The 16,601-nt window shown below is 32.0% G+C and overlaps 1 long non-coding RNA gene across 1 annotated transcript; it reads left to right on the top strand.

Moving 5' to 3' along the window:
• Window positions 1-6,643: 6,643 nt before the first annotated feature.
• LOC148300778 (uncharacterized) lies at window positions 6,644-10,491 on the top strand. The gene is made up of 3 exons (XR_015838893.1): window positions 6,644-6,747; window positions 8,478-8,621; window positions 9,980-10,491. It is a non-coding gene; the product is annotated as an uncharacterized LOC148300778 (long non-coding RNA).
• The last annotated feature ends 6,110 nt before the right edge of the window (window positions 10,492-16,601 follow it).

Here is a 16,601-nt window from a genome sequence, read left to right as displayed (position 1 = left end):
TTTGCCGTACTAAACAAACAGGACTAAACAAGATGAAAGCGATCGCGTATACTGAATATTGATCCAAATGCTTAAAGTTTACGATAATCCGTCTCTACGTTTGCGGAGAGTAGGGATGCTATTTGGAAAGTCGTTATGAGGTTCATTGACGAGAGATTTTGGCGAACAAACAGTGCCGGATTTTGGGGAGTTCTAGAGCCCCAGGGCGCCAATGCCACTTGAGACGGGGCGCCATTTAATGCTCAACATCTAAGGTGATATTCGCAAACACAGAATTTCTAAAATTTCATATAATAATACATATCGCTTACTCCTTTCAACGTCATATATAAAAAAAAACTTGATTTTTCAGGAGATCGTTTTTAAAGTTTAAAAATATAATGAAATGTATTAAAAATCAAGCGACTTATTGAACTTTTAACTGTGCAACAGATCTTTTTAGGTAAAACCCGAATGCTTTTTCTCCATTTGAAAAATATTAAGTAAGTGTATTAAAAAAACATTAAACAATACCTTTTCTTCAAGACGCAAAAACAACACTTCTACTCTGTAGCGGATAAATATTAAGTTGAAAATATGCCGCTTTTACTGGGATATAGTACATTTTCTGTGCATTCCGAAAATATGCACAACTGAAAAATTACGAATTTTTATATATGACGTTGTAGAAGGGAGTGAGCGATATGTTACCTGATTGGATTTAAAGAAAATTGAGTTGCGACTTAAAACTGTGCCTAAAGGGGGGATAATTTTTTTTAGACTTGGGTAACATTTTTAACTTAATTGAAATTTTTGCTTAAAACACCGTTAATGCATTTTTAAAAATAAATTTTTCCACTAAATATATAATTTAAAAAATTATCAAACGATTATTGTTATTATTACGTGGTTTTATTATTATCATTATTATTATTATGTGATATGATTATTTTTACGATTTTTGATTAATGGATTCTGCAGTCACTTTGTGGTAGTATATATTCATTTAATAGATTTATATATGACACTTCGTGATGGAATTGCATTTTAATATATTATTAGATTAAAACCAATATTTTTAGCTTTTCCACTTTATTTTTATTTGACCAGCGACCGGGTTTCGTCGTTACCGACATCACCAGTCTGATGATGTCGGTAACGACGAAGCCCGGTCGCTGGTCAAATTAAAATAAAGTGGAAAAATTAAAAATATTGGTTTTAATCTTACAATATACTATATTTATTTTTTAAGTTTTACTTGGTAAATACCAATATTTCCTTAAATCACAATTGATACATACGTGTTTCTATGCGGAAAGCATGGAAAAACGGATTTATCACAATAGATTTCAGGAAATACCGCGTAAAAGTTCATTTAATTCAATGTTAGATTGAAATAAAGACGAAATAAACATGATTTTTTCTTATGTTTTATCATTTTTCTGTTACATGAAATTTTCAAAGCAAAGTATATAATTTACACTATGAAGTGTTGTATTTGCGTTAAATTAAGAGTACAAATATTAAACAATGATTTCGTTTCACTTTCAAAACATTTTCTAACATAAAAATTCATAAAATAATTTTGCATACTTCTTACCAGGGCGTATTCCACCGTACGGTGTTTGAAAATGAATCTCGTGTCACAATGGATTTTAAGAAATACTTACTGGTATTATAACGATTAACTTATGCTTTGTGAACACTACGTAAAATATCGTACGAAAATGTGGCGTATTTTCATTTTTTATATGAAAAATACGAAACTGGCGCCCTTTTTAACTCGGCGCCTGGTTTTCGTGTTGCAATAGACCCTATAGTAGAGCTGGCACGCCTCCAACAACTTCGTATTGGAGCGCCGAGAAGCCTTAGTCCGACACTGGCCTCAAATATACTCGCAGGTACAACTGATTACATTATATAATGTATGTAATACTGTGTATCATATCCCGTTGTTGCTTACATTTTTCTATGTCAGTTTCAAACGTTGCAAAATGAAAACAAACGAAAAAATATTCATGACAATATGGTGGGGCTTTTAATATAATAACTCGCAGTTACGTGAACAAATATTTTTCGAATAAATTTACCATTTTTTTAATCATACATTTAAAACCAGAATTTAGTTAAAAGCATTTTTTTGCTAAAACTAACACTACAGCATTTGGAGTGTGTCCAAATACTTATTCACAAATCTGGATTATCTCCAATTAGAAGTTATTTTTTATATTATTTTTTTGACATCTCAGTATAGATGAAGAAGAATATGGAAATCTGGGCATTTACAGGTCTTACAACCGTCATGTCCGTCTTATGTCCGCCTCTGTAGTGTAATGGTCAGCACGCTCGGCTACCGTTCTGGAGGTCCCGGGTTCGATTCCCAGGGGGGTCAAAAAAAAAGTGATTTTTTCACTGAAATATTTATTAAATATTACCCTGGACTGGTACCTGAAGCGGAGGGCTGATCACCTTTCCTTCGTGTGTAAACGATCAAGATAACACTGTGTTCATATGAAGCAGTGCCCTATGCACCATTGGGGTACGGATAAGGGTTTTATTATATTTAATTATTATTACAACCGTCATAGGCTGGTTTAAGTGGTCACTTTATACACGTGTAACATTCACCAATTCCACCCATCATTGACAACCACACTACTCAAATTCTTGGAACTTCTAACTTTCGACTTTGATCGGTATATTTAGAAGTTTCAAGAATTTCAGTCGTAAAAATGCACTGTAAAAAATGCACCATCTCTGATAACTTTTAAGAAACGTCTGAGACATATCTACCATTAGAATCGTAACTGTCCATCGAACCTCACCCCTTAGTTTTTTCCTCTACCTCCTTCCCTTTAGGGAGGGGGGTTTACCCCCGTTCTTCCTTTTCCTTCCATATTATCATCAATTTGTAATAGTTCATAAATATTTAATAAAAAAATAGTAGTTGCTTAGACACAAAAATAATTTGTAATTGTCCGCCTCCGTGGTGTAATGGTTAGCGTGTTTAGCAACCGTGCTGGAGGACACGGGTTCCCAGGGGGGATGAAAATTAAGATTTTTTATACTCTTATATTTATGTAATATTACCCTGGACTGATCTCTGAGGCGCAGGAGTGATCACCTTACCTTCATGTAAAAAAAAACAATAAAAAAAACACTGCATTTTCGTCATAACGATGCAGTGCCCTATGCACCATTGGGTGCGAATAAGGGTAATAGAAGAAGAAGAAGAAGAAGAATGTGTACAATATGTTTTATTTTTATGTTCAAACACTATCTACCCTCTGATTGCAAACAGCTATATAAGGTATCAAACGTTTTAACCCATATCACTAGTCTGTTTTTGGTTGGTTGGAAGATATTGCTTTTTAGCAATAAGCCCGCCAATATACCTACTTTTTTCTTTTCTAAAGTTTAAATAAATAGATAAAATGGTTTCTGCGCAGCCTTTATCTGTGAAGTAGGAAAATCGTCGAACCATAATGTATTTTAACCGCCCAATTATTTGAGTATTATAGTATATCGCTCACTCCTTTCAACAACGTCATATATATAAAATCGTCGATTTTCAGTTGTGCATGTTTTCGGAATGCCCAGAAAATGTACTTAATCTCAGAAAAAGCAGCATATATTTAACTTAATATTTACCCGCTATAGGACAGAAAGTGTAGTTTTTGCATTTTTAAGAAAAGGTATTGTTTAATTAATTTTTTAAATATACTAAATATTTTTCAAATGGAGAAAAAACTTTCAGATTTTATCTAAAAAGATCTGTTGCACAGTAAAAAGTTCAATAAATGGCTTGATATTTATTTTTATATACATTTCATTATATTTTTAAACTTTTAAAACTTTAAACTTAGCACAATCAGGTATGTCAAATACTTGAAAGCGGCCGGGTCAGGAGTCGTAATAATCGTCGGATATGTATGAGGAGATGCATGAATGTTGAAGAGGCAAAGAATGTTTGCAAAGACAGAGTGGTGTGGCGTTCGATTCTCTCTGCCTACCCCTGCGGGGAAGCGGCGTGATGGTTAGTTAGTTTTTTATTTTATTTTTAAAAACGATCTCCTGAAAAATCAAGTTTTTTGATATATGACGTTGTTGGAATGAGTGAGTGATATGGTATCAAACCAATATCACTACATAGTATGTTTTTGGTTATTTTTTTACGTGTTTTTTTTGCAATAAGCCCGCCAATGTACATATTTATTTTCTGTTACATGAAGATTAAATAAATAAATTAAATAATTGTAATATAATGGTTTCATCTACGGAGTAGGAAAATCGTCGAACCATGATGTTTTTTCGAATGACCGTCCAATTATTTGAGTATTACATATAATATATTCCACAAAACAATAAAGCGATCAACCATATTGCAACTATAGGCAACTAATGTTATGCACATTGATTAAAAAATAATTTAAATCCCATTAAATATTTATATTATATTATCAGATCAATTTTTTTTGAGGAACGTAGAAGAATATGGAATTGCATGCATTTAAATAAAGGTCCAACAAAAATAGGAATTCGGTGTCCAGATAGATTTTAATTTATGATATTTTTTTCTTCTGTTAACCTTTCCCTTCCGGTGCTAAAATAAAAACTCACGTCCCAGTGTTGAGTAGTCACTACACAATAAAAAAAATAGCGATTTTAAATGGGAAAAATACGGACATTCATAGCTAATCCCCTTTATTAATTATAAATGAAGTCAAAAATCATAATAATTTAGATTTATTTGCTGAAAACATGAAAAAACCATCTAGCAACGCTCACGGAACAAGCATAGGTCCACTGTTGTCGGAAGCCCAAAAGGCAGCCGACTGCCGCTAGCACGCTAGCCGCTAGCCAGAGAACATTGAGCTTTGAGCTCCTCACGCTTGCACCGTATAAGTATGCAAGAGTGAGATGCGGATATAGTGTCGCGGTTCCCGCACACTCTTATTTTGAAATTAAATTAAATTGCAAGCTATCGATTATCCCGCATTTAAAAAATATTGTTCCATATTAGGAATACCGTACAATATTTGGTAAGTTCTCCCTATAATCGATTAGTAGCTTTGTAGAATATTCTTTGTAGAGGTACATTAGTATAAATGATTACGTTTTGAAATCGTATTTTAAATGACGGAATTACGTTAAAATACCGGGAACTGTTGGTTGGTTTAGTCGTTACTATTTGTCAGCCATGATCAAGGTTTTAATATATTTATTTATATGTTTACAGGTACTTGATTGCTTCGCGAAATGGGAAGACAACTATGTAAGTTTATTAAATTTTATACACGATTTCTATAAGAAGTAAATTGTTCCTTAAAATATGTAAAAATTGACAAAATAAATGAGAGATTTAGTATAAGAGTCGGAGAAAGATGGCATTTCAAAATGATACAACAATAAAAAATTTATCACAAATATATCTTCACGGATATAATCAAACAATCCGTTTTGTAAATTTTACACACTTTTTCTTTTGGAAGTAAATTGTACCTTAAAATATATTTAAATAGAAAAATAAGGAACAAGAGATAGTTAGTATAAGAAACATACAAAGAGACCATTTATAAAAATACAATACAAAATTTGTGTAAATAACTCTTCACGGATATAATTAAACAATCAGTTAGTTAAATTTTATACAGTATTTATTTTAAAAGAAAATTGTATCTTTAAATATATATAAATAGAAAAAATAAAGGATAAGAGTGATTTAATGTAAGAAACAGAGAAAGACAGTTTTTTTTTAAAAAATACAATAAAACAAAATTTGTATAAATAATTCTTCACGAATAAAATCAAAAAATCCTAGGACACAAACTTAAATAATCTCAAAATACAATGATAAACATTACGTACACAACGCCTTGTACGTCATCTGTTTATATATAGCGTCTAAAGTGTATACGTTGTGTATTCGTTCGCGCCCTTTTGTTCGTCTTCCGTGTCGAAATTTATAGGCCTTTTTTTTCATTTCCTCTACGTTACATCTTTCTTCTCTTTTATGTAACGAAATATACCTTGTAAATGTCACTCGTCCTTGAAACTTCACTCTCAACTCAAGTCCAATCATCGCCACCTAAAATGTTTATCTTCAAAAAACATCCAAATAATTATCATCGTTAAAAACAACCATATCGGTTGTTTATAATGGATGTAAGGCTTCTGGGGTTTCTCCACTCTGAATTCGGCCTTTTTCGAGACGCCCTTACATCCATTAAAAGTCACTGTTTGGTGTGCTTTATGGGCAGCTAGAATCATTGGCCCATATATATTTTTTTAAAGACGATGGCGGCCAGAATGTACGGTCCATGGAGAGCGCTACAGAACCATGTTTACTGACTTCTTCGTACCTCAGTTGAATGGTATTGATGTGACAGAGCTGTGGTTTCAACAAGATGGCGCAACATGCCACACGGCGGGTGCCACCATCAATTTATTGCGGGACACTTCAGAAACATACAGCTCTAATGAAGTGTCCCACTTCAGATACATACAGCTCTAATGATCTCACATATGTGATCAACTTGAACAAAAAAAATTTTTTTTCGGCAAAACTGGGCAAGAAAAAATGATCATGTTTGGTTATTTTAATTACAGGGTCCTTACAATAAGAATTTTATATCATTCCAAGTGACTAAAGGACTCAAAGGGAAGAATTTAACTAGAATAGATCTAGGGCACGTGTATAAAACGGAAGATTCATCTTTGATCGTCACCGGAAATATAACTGTCCTGGCCGACACTGGACTGCTTATGGTAAAATTGATGTTTGTTATTCGAGCGATCATGTTGTACTCAATTGAAAAGATTCTTCGTTTCTTCTAGGTTTTTATTTTTTTTATATTATTTGGAAATTTTACAGAACAGTTACATATGTAAATACATTTTCATTAACGAGTAGCAAAAATAGGTATTTGTACCTGTTCCAGTTACAAAATTTCACATTTGTAATATAAAAATACCTGGAAGAGGTACGGAAGGGAGGAAAATGGGAAAAGGTAAATATCAAAGCTGAAGTCCAGGACAAATTATGTGAAAATAAGGACACACCACGATATGAGTATCGACTTACATGTACGTGATCTCAGTGCTGACAATGTCCAGTTAGAACATTACATAATCATTCGCAAAATTCCCATATTCATCGTTGACCAATTTTGAGGAACGATAAATATAGGAACCTTGTTTAGAGTTTGTTCTACTCGTGGGAAGCACTAAGGTGTTCAAGTACTTTATACGATATGACGCCTGTCTTCGTATTTTAGTTATATTTTCTTCTTTCTATATCGTGACACTCCACCAAGACACCGGTCCTGGCTCCAAGCAGATCCCATTGTCCAATCAATTCAGCTGAATCACAAAACTCCTCTGATGAATTTGTTGGAACTCGACTAGTTTTTGAATCCCAAGTACTTTTTGTTGTGAAAATCTCCCTATTGCCTCAAATCTACTTCTATCTCAAAAACAGTAGCTCTTCAGTAAACTCTTATAAAACTGTAGGCTTTCCAGGGCAATCAAGATAGATTAACTCTTAAAATGCAGTAGGTTTTCCAATTCAACAAAGATTTACTCTTATAATGCAGTAGGGTTTCTAGGGCAAAATACATTTGACTCTTATAATGCAGTAGGTTTTCCAGGTCAACAAAGATTAACTCTTATAAAACAGTAGGCTTTCACGGTCAACATAGATAAACTCTTATAAAGCAGTAGGCTTTCCAGGTCAATAAAGATTAACTCTTATAAAACAGTAGGCTTTCCAGGTCAACATAGATTAACTCTTATAATACAGATGGCTTTCCAGGTCAACATAGATTAACTCTTATAAAACAGTAGGCTTTCCAGGTCAATATAGATTAACTCTTATAATACACTAGGCTTTCCAGGTCAACAAAGATTAACTCTTTTAAAAGAGTGTACTCTTCGTCTTCTCTTGAATTATTATAGCTTAACATAGACTTATCTTTCTTATGTTTAATGAGCCTTTTGCTGTACTTTTTTGTTTGTTTTGTTTTGCTTAGTTCAGCTGAACCGAAACTCCTCTCATCCAACGCATACAACTTTGAGATTGTCATACGTATTATATTTTAATTTTCTTATTGTTTCTTTTACTTTTTAAAGTTTGTTTTACCATTTTATTTTTATACATTTTATCTTGTTCAGTCTTGTTTATTTTATACTATTATTTGAACTGTTCTAGTCACTTATACTTTATTCCAAATTTACCATTTAAACATCTTTTTTGTACTGGATTGCTCTACTAGGAGTTATTCATATCAAGATTTTTATTGATATCTCAACATAGACGAAGAAGGCTTTTTAGATGACACTATGGAAGTTTGAGCATTTATAAATCTTTTAAATTGGAGCATATATTCATAAAATGTCTGATTTGGTTTGTAAAACGTTAAATTTGAAGTGAAAAACCTGATTTAGTGATGTCTTTTGTGATCTGTGAGAATAATAGTTTGATCAGCCTTTTTTTACAGAGTAAAATGAAATTCTTTAAACACAACGGCCGACGATACGAGTTCGCGTACAGTACACATTTAGACTATTACTGTGAAGTTCCCGAATTCAGGGGAGTGTTGAAAGGATTCGGAATCCAGGATGACTCGTGTGCCATGAAAAAGGTATTTTCATTTTAATATAAAAAGAAAACGCTTGTTTAACCTTACCTTTGTGTCTATTAATGTAAACATGTCTAGTTTCGAGAACTACAGATGTTCTCATCCATATACAACAAACAAATTTACAATATTTTGAATGCGTCCAAATACTTCAATTGGAGATAATCCACAAATCTGGATTATCTCCAATTAGGAGTTATTTTATACATTATTTTTTTGATATCTCAACATAGATGAAGAAGAATATGGAAGTCTGAGCATTTACGGGGCTTACGACCGTCCTAGTCTGGTTTAAGTGTTCACTTTACACACGTGTAACATTTACCAATTCTACCCATGATTGACAACCACACTACTCAAATTCTTGGAACTTCTATTATATTATTACTTTATTTTTTGATTTCTCATCAAAGATGATGAAGAATATGGAAATCTGGGCATTTTTACGGGGTGTAATTTTTTTTTATAATAAAATGAAAATAACTCCTAAACTTGGAGATAATCCAGACTTTGTGAATTTATTTGGACACACTCAAAATGTTCTACTATATTTAAATATTGTTCAAATTCGAAACGCAGTGCTTGAATTCATTAAAATTTCACCAAAGACATCTATGGAGAAGCTTTTTTATGAGCAGAAACTCTTTCATTTGTATGTGAGGTTCGAATTCTGAATTATAATCACATCCACGAGAAACGCTACTTTTCTTTTCTTTTTTATTTTGGCTTATAATTTTTTATACTTACCTATAATTACCTTACGTCCAAGTGACTCTGAAATCTAGCTACGGCTTATGCAACACCGCTTATCATGACCTTACTCAGGCTTCAACTTTTTAAGTTTTATAGCCTATGTCTAGGTACTCGTGAGTGGATTTACTCTTTATGTTTCAAGTTGCTATAATTTCATTTAATTCATGAGTGAAAAGAGGCATGAGTGTATAGATTTCATTTATTCTAAGTTAGCAGTGATGTTACTTAGGTGTATGATCATTTTGACCAATTAATTAATTTTTTCTTGTCCGCCTCTGTAGTGTAATGGTCAGCACGCTCGGCTACCGTTCTGGAGGTCCCTTGTTCGATTCCCAAGGGGGGTAAAATAAATATAAGTGATTTTTTCACTGTAATATTTTTTCAAAACCTGAAGCGGAGGGCTGATCAACTTTCCTTCATGTGAAAACGATCAAGATAACATTGCGTTTATAGGACGCAGTGCCCTATGCATCATTCGGGTGCGGATAAGGGTTTATTAATTTATTTATAACATTTTGAGTGTGTCGACATATAAATACAGACCTCCATGTACTTCTTCTTCTTCTCAAAGTGTTGTAGCTTAAATATTGTTTTTTTTTTCTACGCAGAGCACGGCGTACCCTTTCAAGATGAACGGTTCTATTATGACGCAAGCATTGCTCGGATCTCAGTTTTTCTTTGGCAAATATAGAATTTACCATTCTTGTCACTCCAACAAGGGAAACTTGATGGCGTTCGTCGTGGAAATGGAAATATACCCCAAAACTGTACCACTACGAAATTCGTCAATTATTGTTTTGAATTAATTGTTTATCAAGTTTATATTATACATATCGCTCATTCCTTTCAACAACGTCAAATATCAAAAAATTGATTTTTCACGAGATCGATTTTAAAGTTTAAGAATATAATAAAATGTATTAAAAATAAATATCAAGCTACTTGTTTTTACTGTGCAACAGATTTTTTTATGTAAAACCTGAATGTTTTCTCTCCATTTGAAAAATATTTAGTACATTTAAAAAAATAATTAAACAATACCTTTTCTTCAAAATGCACAAAGAACTCTTTCTTCCCAGTAGCGGGTAAATATTATGTTAAAAATATAGCTTTTTTGCTGTTGCAGAGACCCACCAAGCCACCTTGTGTTTCTTGTGGAGTTCTTTTTACATACATTTTTTATTATTATTGTTTTTTTTCCATTTTAAACTAATATACAGACAAAAAACGAAAGAAATAATTGAAAATAAAAACTATTTTAAAATTTTCACCGAATTAACTCTTGATCATTCACCCATTCCCATATTTTGGCTTTGTTCCATATTTTATTTTGACCTCTAACCTCCGTCGGCAACAAATTAAAAATGTTTGGAACGATATATTGTTAATTATTGGGACTATCAACCCTTCGTTGTGGGTAAATCGTGTATCATGGTTGTATACTAGAAGATTTCTATATTTTTTTCTAGTTTGTTCAACGATGATACTCATCCACAATGATGATATATATCTGCACCCGATGATGCATAGAGCACTGCATCATATAAATGCAGTGTTATCTCGATCGTTAACACATGAAGGAAAGGTGATCAGCCTTCCGATTCAGGTACCAATCCAGGGTAATCTATAATAAATATGACGGTGAAAAACTCACTTATATTTATTTGACACCCCCCCCTGGGAATCGAACCCGGGACCTCCAGAACGGAAGCCGAGCGTGCTGATCATTACACTACGGAGGCGGACTTAAAATAAACGAAATTAGGTTTTATTTTCATTGCTTATTTATATTTAATCATTTAAAATGGGTACATTATATTTTGGCATCTCAACATAGATGAAGAAGAATATGAAAGTCTGGCTGGTTAAGTGATCACTGTACACACGTGTAACATTCACCATTCCACCCATGATTGACCACCACACTACTGAAAGTTTTGGAACTCATAAATACCGTGACACATCATGTTTAATTTCGTGACAGTATCTATGGTTGATTTGAGAAAGCCAAAATCATGTTTTCAGACGTTTCCAGAAATAAAAGGGTCTCTGTTTAATAAAGCTTTCCTTTATTCAACATAGATGGCTGTTGTGAACTCATATGAACTGTGTCATGAGATTGATCAATATATCTTGGAGTTACAAATGATGGTTGGCACATTTGATTACCAGACTATCGATATATGTATATACAAATAAATAAATTGATATTTCACCCTAATATTTTATAATAGTACGTACAATGATCACTTCAATTTACGTTTGATACGCGTTAAAACGATGCAGTCCCCTATGCATTAATATACGCAGATAAGGGTTAGAAGAAGAAGAAGATGAAGAAAATTTAAAAATGTAAGTTAGCGACATCTTTTAAAGGTAATTATTACTCAAATATATATATATAATGTATCATAAACTATGTAGTACTTTAGGACCATTGAAAAATCTTTTGAGCTCTCATCATAGATGTCACTAGTAGTCTATCTTATACGCACGATTAAGGCCCAGTATTCGTTAAGTCGCAACTTAATTTTCTCTAAATCTAGTTGACATTAGTAATTATTTTTTTTTCTTTAAACACCGCTTTTGCATTGAAAAAATAAGTTTTTCTTCTAAATAATTATATGGTTATATATATGTGTGTGTGTGTGTATATATATCGCTCACTCCTTTCAAGAACGTCATAAATCCAAAAACTTGATTTTTCAGGAGAACGTTTTAAAGTTTAAAAATATAATACAAAGTATTAAAAATAAATATTCAGCCACTTTTTGAACTTTTTACTGTGCAACACATCTTTTAAGGTAAAACCTGAAGGTTTTTCCTCCATTTAAAAAATATTAAGGATATTTAAAAAAATAATTAAACAATACCTTTATATAGATATATATATATATATATATATATATATATATATATATATATATATATATATATATATATATATATATATATATATATATATATATATATATATATATATATATATATATATATATATATATATATAAATTTATTGTAAATTTCACGATGTGTGAAAATTGGCTAATATAAATCCATATGAAAAATCACAAGACTATCGGTAACATTCTTATTGAAATCTGTTAAAAAGTAAGGGAGGCATTATGGTTTAAACTTTAGAAATTTCAATGAAACGAAAAACGGACACCGCTGTACGTCATCAAATTTTACGTTATCTGGCGAGTTATGGTGCGTATCCCTTTATGTATCTGCTTAGAGAGCTGTAATAGTAGTAGTGTGGATTCGTTTCTGTGACGTCATTCGTTACCAACTTACGAAAACAACGTTTTTACGAAAGTCAATTTTGCAAAAGTAATTGATGAATGAAAATATTGATTATATCGGCTGTTATAAACACAAAACGAGTCTCACACAATCCTTTATAGGTTGAGTATGTTAAATTAGATATTCCTTCCGAGTAATAATACCCTATTACGTTAAATAGTACCTGGGTTTGAAGAAAATTATGTTAATATCCTTTAATTGACACCTTCATTCACATGTGAGTTCTCGGCACCATCTATGGTTGAGTTGAGTGACACAGTACATTCATGTGTACTGCCCATGACAGGTCATAAGCCCTGTAAATATCCAGACTTTCATAATATTCTTCATCAATGTTTAGATGTCAATAATGCTATTGAAAATGTTTGCTTACAAACTTTTTAATACGTTTATATGAAGCGACATATCAAGAATTAATTAGTCACCAATTAATTCTTTATTGGGTCACTTTATATCAGTGGTTCCCAAAGTGGCCTAACGGACCCCCAGGGGGCCCCTGAACAAAGTCGGGGGATCCGTGCAAGGTTTAATATAAAATAATTCAAAATTGTGACATATTTTTATTAACACATTAGTTACGGCAATGTTTTGATAAAACTGTATCTTGAGGCGGGCGACACTAGACAGCTGTCCGGAAATATAAAATATGTCAGTGAACTTCATATTTTGAACTTGAGGTTGAACTCGAAAACAATACAAAAACGGTTAACGGTCTCTAACGTCTCAAAATAAAATCATGTTAGTCCACAAATCACAAAAGTAAAAAAAATGTTAAAAACACTAATAAAATATTAGAAAATAACAACACAGTTTAACAACTGCCGAAAACTCAAAATCTGCGAATAAAAAATGATTTATGGGCTTTCCCCACACGCGTTTATTGCTTTGTAAGTACCAACTGCCGACTTAAGTAAAGGACAATGATCTTTGTATTTTATTTCATTTTAGGACAAAGAAAAAAACGCACCGTCTGTATCCATTGTTTAAAGTTAATTTGTAACATTTCCTTCAAAACAGATTACGACCATTAGCTATGTTTTGAACCAGTAAATATCAGTATTATTTTTTATATTACAACGACATCTATCCACTACACAAAAAATTAAAATCCAGGATTCGGATCTCACATACTAATAAAAGAGTTTCTGCTTAGTAAAACAGCTTATTTTCATCTCACCAATAGATGTCTCTCGTGAAGTTCTAGTGATTTAAGAACAATGTTTCAAAATTGGTTCATATATACAGAACTTCCAAAAATTTTAGTAGTGGGGTAGTCAATAATGGGTAGAATTGGTGAACGTTACACGTGTGTAAAGTGATCACTTAAACCAGCCTATGGCGGTCGTCAGCCCCGTAAATGCCCAGACTTCCATATTCTTCTTCATCATTGATGGGATGGCAAAAATAAAATGGTAATAATGCCATCTTCCTCACTCTTAAAACATTTTGAGTGTGTCCAAATTTTTGTTCACAAATCTGGATTACCTACCTCCAGGTTATTAGTTATCAGAAGTTATTTTTACATTTATTTTGTATATGAAAAGCATTGTTAACTTTGTGATATGGTAATACGTATCACTACGTATCATTCATCGTTCACTTTGTGTAGTACCACTTTGAAAAACATTACTTCGTGACTACCGGTTTCGGAATAATCATCCCATCATCTGGTCATATAAAGATTAAAATGAAATTCTTACGGTCTGATATTTATACAAGAATAAAATTTAAACGAGAGAAATAATAAATGATAAGGTGTGTGTTATTTTAAATTTTTAAATGAAAAAAATAAAAATAATGTTCCTCAATCTTCATTTTATTTTTAGTCCTTAAATAAGACACCGAACGGGCAGAAAATGTTTTATTTATATTTTATTTTTCTTTACGTCACCATTTACCTACCATTCAAGACATCAAATATTAATGTGTAGTTTTTCTACTATGCATTTGTTTAGTTTTTCACCCAGGAAGAAGGAAGGCAAGTTTTGACTATGATAAGGGGTCCGTGCGCCAAAAGAGTTTGGGAGCCCCTGCTTCAAATGTAATAGAGACATTTTTAGCCATATTTAAATAGTTTGTGAGCATATTTAGTTGGTTTAGCCAGCTCTGTTCTTTGGAATAATTTGAGCCGTCATATCCATGTCAATCAGTGGCGTCAGCGGCATTTGCTAAATCGCTATTCAGTTGAAAAAATTGTCTGTACCGAGTTGACGTCTCGTCTGTCGTCAGTAAGAGGTAAACATATATTACGAGTATGTATAATCTCCCGCGTTCCACATTCGCAACCAAATTGCGAATATCTCGGCCTCGTTTCGCGATAAAGCATGTGATTTGAAAAATACCGATTGAACCTTTTAAATTCCCGCACTTTTGTCTGTGGAAGGGCCTGCAAACGAGCGACATTTTCACGGAAATTTGTTTCCGGGAATACCGCGAAGCTTTTATGTGGTGATAGTTCTAGCGAAAATTAAAAAAAAAACTCTAAAATTCCCGCTACGAAAAAGCCTTTTAAAATTTATGCTAGAATAATCTGACAAAACGGGAGTTTTCGCTTATTAAGGGGTAACTCGATATCTGGATGATTTAGTTTGCGAACGACTCCGCGAAAAACCGGTCTGTTTCTACAGATGATTTAAAATAATATATATTTTGAAATTTATATATTTTTTAGAAAATGTATTGAAAAAATACTTTTTTCATTTTTTTAAACTCTTTTTAAACCTTTCAATAACTCATTTTTCACAACCATTTATTTAATTCGAAGAAAAACATTTTTTCAATACAAAAACGGTTTTTTAACAAACAATTGAATTACGCCAAATGATACCAGAGTTTAAAGAATTATTATGTTGTGACTTCCTATATTGTTCCTTTATTTAAAAAAATACGCGTATGTTTCTCCACAAAACAGGGTTAAACCAAATGTCATCAATTTTAGTAGAAACACAGACTCAACTGTATGCAAATTCTTTACCAAACTTTCGCTCACATTACATATTCTAGTCAGATCTTTTATCCTTTTTAAATGTATGCTAATTTAATTTTTCATAATATTATATAGCTAACTAATAAAATATTCCTTCTATTGAGTACAATAAGTAATTGTTGTGTAGACGAACACATCACAGACTTAAACAGTATACTCAACTTTTTCATAGATTTTTAGCACCCAAATTTAACACACGTGTGTTGTGTATATTATATATTATCGATTAACTTTATTTCTATATTATTTAGTTCAAATTACAAACTCGTATGAGCTTCAAATATTTAAGCATGGAATATATGCAGAAGTTACTGTGTATATTCAAATCAATTGTCGATTTGTATTATCAGAAAATTTAAATAAATTTTCTGAATTTAAAAAATAATCGATGAATAATATTTTTTTTACTGAAAAGATGTAAAATCAAAGTTATTTACACTAATAGTTAACATGTTAGCTACCGTATAGAATCATTTTCATTAATCGACTGAGATTTATTTTGATTCTTTTGTTATTAATTTAAAAAATTAACTCAATATTTAAGAAGAGGAATCGATTTTTTTTTAAAGAAAGATGACAATATTCTGGACCACAACCCAATACGATTAATACAATACAATTCCGATAAGATTAAGATTCACGACACTTAAATTAAACTCGACGGCAAATTTGTACTCATCTGTTATATAATATTTATGTTATACGTAATAATAAAATATAAATAAGTAAATGTCAAAACATTCGGGAAGACTCCAATATATTCCCAGGATATAATGATAAAATAACTAGCTCGTTTTCCCAGTCAAAATAAGCCAAAAGTGGTTGCTTTTGAGAATGCTTTATAACTTTCCTATATCAGGGATATAACCTCAAACTTAAATAGATCAACACGATTTCAACCGGAGAATTATAATGTTCATATTATTTATTTGTTTAAG

The sequence above is a fragment of the Brachycentrus maculatus genome, unplaced genomic scaffold (assembly GCF_059751285.1).
Source record: "Brachycentrus maculatus isolate JH-2025_06_01 unplaced genomic scaffold, ASM5975128v1 h1tg000657l, whole genome shotgun sequence".
NCBI lineage: Eukaryota > Metazoa > Arthropoda > Insecta > Trichoptera > Brachycentridae > Brachycentrus > Brachycentrus maculatus.
The sequence above is the reverse complement of the archived record's forward strand: the minus strand, read 5'-3'. Positions and strand labels throughout refer to the sequence as shown.